The 6,498-nt window shown below is 37.1% G+C and overlaps 1 long non-coding RNA gene across 1 annotated transcript; it reads right to left on the bottom strand.

Annotated features, from left to right (window-relative positions):
* Nucleotides 1-2,915: 2,915 nt before the first annotated feature.
* On the bottom strand, nt 2,916-4,252 carry LOC140001709 (uncharacterized). Its single transcript, XR_011807200.1, has 2 exons — nt 4,139-4,252; nt 2,916-3,140 (listed from the first exon to the last, which is right to left on the bottom strand). It is a non-coding gene; the product is annotated as an uncharacterized lncRNA (long non-coding RNA).
* Nucleotides 4,253-6,498: the final 2,246 nt, after the last annotated feature.

Below are 6,498 nucleotides of genomic sequence, written 5' to 3' on the forward strand. Positions count from 1 at the left end.
AACACAATTTCACATAATTTTCACCAATTTACATCACTAGAAATACAGGCACTTCTACAAGCAAATAAGGACTAAAACTTTAAAAAACAACAACAACAAACCACAACAGTTAACAAATCAATCCCAGCACTTCTTGTGCATTACTCTCTTCCCACCATCTTCTTATTGATCATCTCCCCTGCTATGATTAGGTAGTTAAAGGGGCAAAGCCATCACTGAGAGTGAAATAATCAAGCAAGCAGAGCATCATAACAGACTACATCCTATCCTATCCTATCCTATCCTATCCTATCCTATCCTATCCTATCCTATCCTATCCTATCCTACCTCTTAGTTCCTTGCTCTAGAATTATAATTTTCTCCAAAATCAGACATTTACTCTGGCACATCTCTAACTCTGATAGATTCTCAGGATTGCTCAGATTTCCCTCAATTGTGCAGATCACTAGGTATTGTGTAGTCTGTTTCCATACATCCATTATCAGTCATTAGAGAAGCCCCAATTCCACATATTATTTTATGTCCTACTAACTCACATTCAAACAAGGTAATTCAAATAAATCCAGAATGACTGCTCCATTTCTATATCTGCATGTAGTCAGCAACATCAGTGCTTGTTTTCAGTCCCTCAGTGGATGAAGCAAACTGTGGATACCAGGTTTCAGTTGTGTAGCCTTGAGAATGTGGCATTTTTTGAGTGGTTGTGTTCAGCAGAAGAGCTTTTTCCTGAGTAGTCAACAGCAGTGCCATACCCACATGAGCCAAGTGCCTGCCTTTGTGCCTCCAATCTGCCATATGTTTTCTAGCTGATTTTTTCTCTCTGGCTATTTCTTGGGACAATCTCAGCAGGCGTGTATAAATTATTCATGTTAGCCAGTTTGAGGCACCAAAACCTTTCCTTCAGTGTCTGTTTTCAGCTTTTCCACTCTCGATGTCCCCATCGAGACATGTATTCAACTATGGAGTACAGCAATAGGTCTTCTTGTCAAGGTCAAACTACAAACGTCAGGCAGAATAAAGAGCACCCGGACAATCTGCAATACTGCAGAAATTAGTTTGTCATTCCTCAACTATTTTAATCCAAACAGTTTTTTTTAATCCAAACATTTTTTTTTCCCAATTGAATTCCTTGGCTTGGATTTTCTTTCTTTTTTTTTTTTTTTTTTTTTTTTTTTTTTAAATAAAACATGATCAGTAGTTGCTGACAGAAAAGATTTTTGGACAGATTTTCAAGATGGTCTGAATTTTGCTGCTGTATGTCAGACAACGTCGTTCAATGCGTGTTATGTAATTCCGTATCCAAGGAGTTGGATATTCCATGGTATTAGTTTTTTTGGTGTTGCTTGACATCTTTGGATGACCCGATCAGCACTTTGATCTCTCTAGCTGAGAGCTGAGGCTCGTACCTTCATCTAGATCCCTTTCTCTCCTACTTACACCAGAAAGCAATCGTTAGTGGAAATCATTATCGAAAACACAAAGAATGGTTTTGTTGGCTGAGCCGAAAAGGGATGGTAAATAGGAACTGTAGATGACACTGAGAAACTGTAAAGTTTGTTTTATGGCATAAAGAGATTATTCTGAATTAGGATTAAATAGAGTTTTAATTAGTTCAGCTAATTATAGGCAAGATTCTTTAAGTTTTCTAAATTAAAAAAAAATAATCTGATTTCAGAGAAAAAAAAGGCTAAGATCCGAGTTGCACACAGTTATAACGTGGATCGATTTGACTGAGGGTATGAAGTTTTAAAAACTAAATACTCTTACCATTCACACCGTGAATAATGCTTTACTGCTACAGAGCCTTGTATTGGTACAGTTCGCATATTTTCCCCAAATGGAAGCATGTGTGTATGATGTATTAAGCATTTGTGCACGAGTGGAATCATACCTATATCAGAAGAATGTACTAATATTACTATAGAGATCATTTTTGGTAAAGCTAAGCAACTTTTGTGGTACCTTGGCCTCCACTTCGACTCATTTATGCACACAAGTAAAATATCAACTTGGAAAAAGAAAACAATCAAAAACTAGCTCAAAAGGCAGTGAAAGAGATGGAATTTTGATTTCTTCATAATTGTTTGGTGAAAAACAATCAATATGCTAGTAGGCAGTGCAGTCAGAGTTGCAATGTTTTCATTACAAATGAAATTGGTATTGGCCAGCAGAAAAAAAGCTCGGGGCAAAGCTCACAGGATTGGTACAGCAACGTGGCTGACAGAGAACAAGAGCTTCCAAACTCTTAAAAAGCAAAGAATCAAAAGGAAAAAAAAAAAGCAAAACAAAATTCTTAATAAGTAGATGTATGGGAAAAAAAAAAAAGTCTGTTTTAATGTATTTTAGAGCTGTGTTCATAGGACAAATTTTATTTAATAGTGCCATCCCTCCTCTACATCCCAGATGCCCGTAGTGCAGCCAGTACATTCATTTATGTTTATGGACGTGACAGATGAATGGCTGCAATGTGATGAAGTGTTTGGAGATATCATTTTGTATCCATGCAGATAGTTTCCACTGTGTATGTCCCCCATCTATCACCCTTTAGGCCTCAGGTATTTTGACTATTTTTTCTTTTTTTATGCATATTTTTTCACCGTCCACCATGTCTTGTGCTTTTTCAGGTTTGACCCAGGTTGAATTTGTTTCAAGAGAAATATTTAAAAGAAAATATACAAAGAAGGATTCTTTTGGGAAATGGGGGGAGAACGGGGCTGATTATCTAGAGCAGCCTAAATGGATGTTAAAATCAGTCTCACTCAGCCTGGAGGATATTGATGGACTATTGACAGACCGGTTGTCTTTCCAGGGAAGGAACTCTTGCTACTCAATTGAGGACAGTAGTACAGTTAATTTTTAAGTCTCCTTAATCAATCTTTCCCATAGTCTGCTCTACAATACTGATGGGAACTATGTTACTATTATAATTCATTTATTTTAAGGCTTATAGTGTAGTATGTGGTTAAAGTTACAGCACCTTAGAAGAGCAATCCAAGAAACAGTTGTCTTGAGCATCTCAGAGGAAAGGCTGAGCACAGAAGTACACTTAGCACCTCTTCCATACATGAAATTTTAGACAGCTTTTTTGAGGTCCAAGGCAGAATCCAGATCCTCCCTCCTGGATCAATACCCAAAGTGTTCTGCTTGGAAAAATAAAAGAAAAAAAAGTGTGCTTAACAGAAAAATGAGTGCTTAATAGACATTTTTTTTCTCACATATACTGAAGTCAGTGACTTCCATATTGCAACCTTGAATCTTATCTTCTGTTAACTTCATTGCTTTTATTCTGTTCTGTAAATCTGTGAAGAGATACCAACAGTCTGTGTCTTTCAGCAACTTTTTTTTTTTTTGGGGGGGGGGGGAGGGAGGAGGGAAGAAGGCTGGAAATAAACAATTACCTTTTTCCTACATTCAGCTTCATCTACTCTGAATAGTTTTTCATCCTTTTACAGGGATGTTATTCTCATGTGAATTTGAGATACACTTTCTAAATGATTTTTATTCTGAGCAATAAAACCCCTTTTTAATATGTTTGTTTCTCTCCAAACTTGAATATTTTACTTACTGTTTGAGTGAACTGGAAGAACCTGTTTCCTAGGCTATCAAAACCCATTCTTGGATTGGAAAGGTTAGCAGTTTTGAGGGATATCACACTGTATTTCAGTTCCTTAATATATATTTTTTTTCTCTGAAAATTCAATGTTAGTATTATTGCATCCATATTGTTCTTATTTTTGACAGATTCCATACACACATGGGATATTTATCATCCAGTATCAGCATGTCACATTAAGTATGATTAAATCAAAGTAGAAACCAAACAAAAATTAGAAAAAGTCTTGCTGCAAACAGCTCTGCACAATCTTTATTGCACTATTGATTTTAAGCAGGTCTTCTCATTGATTTCGGTGGGGAGTTTGGTTAAAAATCAATAGTATGAGATGGCCTTTTGATTGCACCTCAAAATTTGTACAAAGACAATAAAGGGATTTTCTGTGAGGGAGGGCCTTTTCACTACTACCATTAGTGTGAGAGTTAGTGGGTTATATTCTGATTACTCACTTCTGAGCGAGTTTTCCTTTAACAGATGATGCAGCTCATGTACACAGAGAACAGGCCGTACACGTATAATTCATACCTTGCTTTATGCAGGAGTCAACAGGCAACGCCACAGATTTCCACGTCATCCTGGGACCAGGATTGATTTCTATATATGTGGGGACCCTTAGGAGAGCTGGAAGGAAATAAGTCTCTTTAATGTTTTTATAAATGATCTGGATGCAGGACTCGAATGCATACTAAGTTTGCAGACAACACTATGTTAGGAGGAGCTGTTGACTCCCTCAAGGGCAGAGAGGCCTTGCAGAGAGATCTTGACAAATTAGAGCCTGGGCAATTATCAACAATATGAAGTTCAGCAAGAAAAAGTGCTGGATTCTGCACCTGGGATGGGGTAACTCTGGCTGTATGTATAGACTGGAGGACAAGAGGCTGGAGAGCAGCCCCACAGAAAGTGATTTGGGAGTTTTGATCCTCAGCAAGCTGAACACGAGCCAGCAGTGTGCCCTGACAGCCAGGAGGGCCAACTGTGTCCTGAGATGCATCAGGCATGGCATTGCTAGTTGGTCAAGGGAAGGGATCGTCCTGCTCTGCTCTGCACTGGCATGGCCTCACCTTGAGCCTGCCAGAGTTCAAGAAGCATCTGTACAATGATCTCTGACATACAGTTTGATTTTTAGATAGTCCTGTTGGACTCGAGTCCAGGAGTTGAACTTGATGATCCCTGTGGATCCCAATCCCAATGAAAAGGCATCTTAGAAAGGTATTTTGCTGAATTCCTTGGTTCACAGAGAATTACAGTCATAAAAGAGCAATATCTTTCTTTTCATTGGTTTCAGTGGAATGACTTCATAATTACACAGTGGCTTCAGATTTGGCCTTAATTCTATAGTCATGATGTACATTATTTTTTCCGGTTTTACATTTGTTTTAAATGTAACAAGTTTCATTTTAAAAGAAGACGGTGGTTTTAAAAGCTTCAGTATATGTCAAATAAATGTGAAACTCCATCCATTCATCCATCCATGTCAAGCTGGCTTTACCAGTCTTCTCTTGATCACTCCATGGTACCCAAAAATGGATACAGAGACTGTATTCATTGACCTCTGTGGAATTAGACTGGATTTATACTAGTGCATGCTGTATTTTTTCTGAATCAAAGTTTGCAATAAACTGCAGAAGAGCACTGAAAAATGTAAAGAATGGTTTTGCAGATGCAAGCCTATTTACTTCAGTCCTGCTTCCAGCAATGCTTCAAATAGACTCAGATATAATACACTTGCTATTGAAGTGAGAAACTAAGTAGAGAGCAAAAATAAATAAATAAATAAATAAAGTCATACAGATAAATGGATTTCCAAGCAAATTCTTGGAATAAAATTAAAGTGAACGTTGTGACTACTGTAATGTGATAAAACACAGAACATGCCTTCGAGGTATGCAATCTTATGGAGTTCAGGTTTTTATAATAAGCTTAACTGACCAACTTTCCTCCTTTTAATTATATTCTTCTATTCTCCTCCCAGCAATTCCAGAGAGCTATTTGTTAGACAGCTTTTTTTTTTTTTTTTTTTTTTTTTTTTTTTTAATTCATTTTAACAGAAATGATGTCTCAGGTTTGATCATCGGTATTTCAAGATCTTGAACTGTTAAGAACTTGCAATGTTTATGCATTTCAAGACCACTAGGTGCTGCCTATTCACTGCAGTATATCAAACCTAAGCAGTCTCTTACAGTAAGAGGAAATAATGTGAATTATTCACAGTACCAAACTGAATTTGAGACCTTTTGCTTCCAAATGTAGTCTGAAAAACTGAGAATAAAGCTAAAAATACAGCAGAGGGCTTATGATGTGTAATTAGAGGAGGCATTTTCTCAGCCGTTTAGTTTTGAACCCTTAATTAGTGACATAGTGAATAAAAGTTATCAAGAAAATCCTGCAGAAAGCCCTTCCAATGTTTTAAGAAAGGAAAACACAAAAAGTCCTCTCGTATTCTGGTCTGACTGGCATAGTAGGGATTTGCTGTCAGGCGATTACTGAAAATTGAAAAATGTAATTAAGGTTCAATTAAAAGTTTCTAATCTAACTTCAGCTCTGACGCTCATTATCATCTTAAATGTGACATCCATTGTTTCTTAAATAACAAGCGAAGAGCTGGGTTCTTACAGTTAACGCTCAATCCTTCCTAATATATTTCATTACCTGCTAATTCTGTACATGCAACTGCAGATTAAGGACAGGCAGCAATAGAAGAAGGAAGTTTTTCTGCGTGGCTATAACAGAAAGAAGTAGCACAAATCTCTAGCTTTAAAGGAACCTGCCTATAATAGTTGTAAATATGCTTAAGAATTAAATGCCTATAGGAGCGAGTAACCAATCCACAGACAAATGCAAGCTCATGGTTGCATGAAACAGCCTGGACAATTTTGTGGTTTTGC

The sequence above is a fragment of the Anas platyrhynchos genome, chromosome 2 (assembly GCF_047663525.1).
Source record: "Anas platyrhynchos isolate ZD024472 breed Pekin duck chromosome 2, IASCAAS_PekinDuck_T2T, whole genome shotgun sequence".
Classification (NCBI taxonomy): domain Eukaryota; kingdom Metazoa; phylum Chordata; class Aves; order Anseriformes; family Anatidae; genus Anas; species Anas platyrhynchos.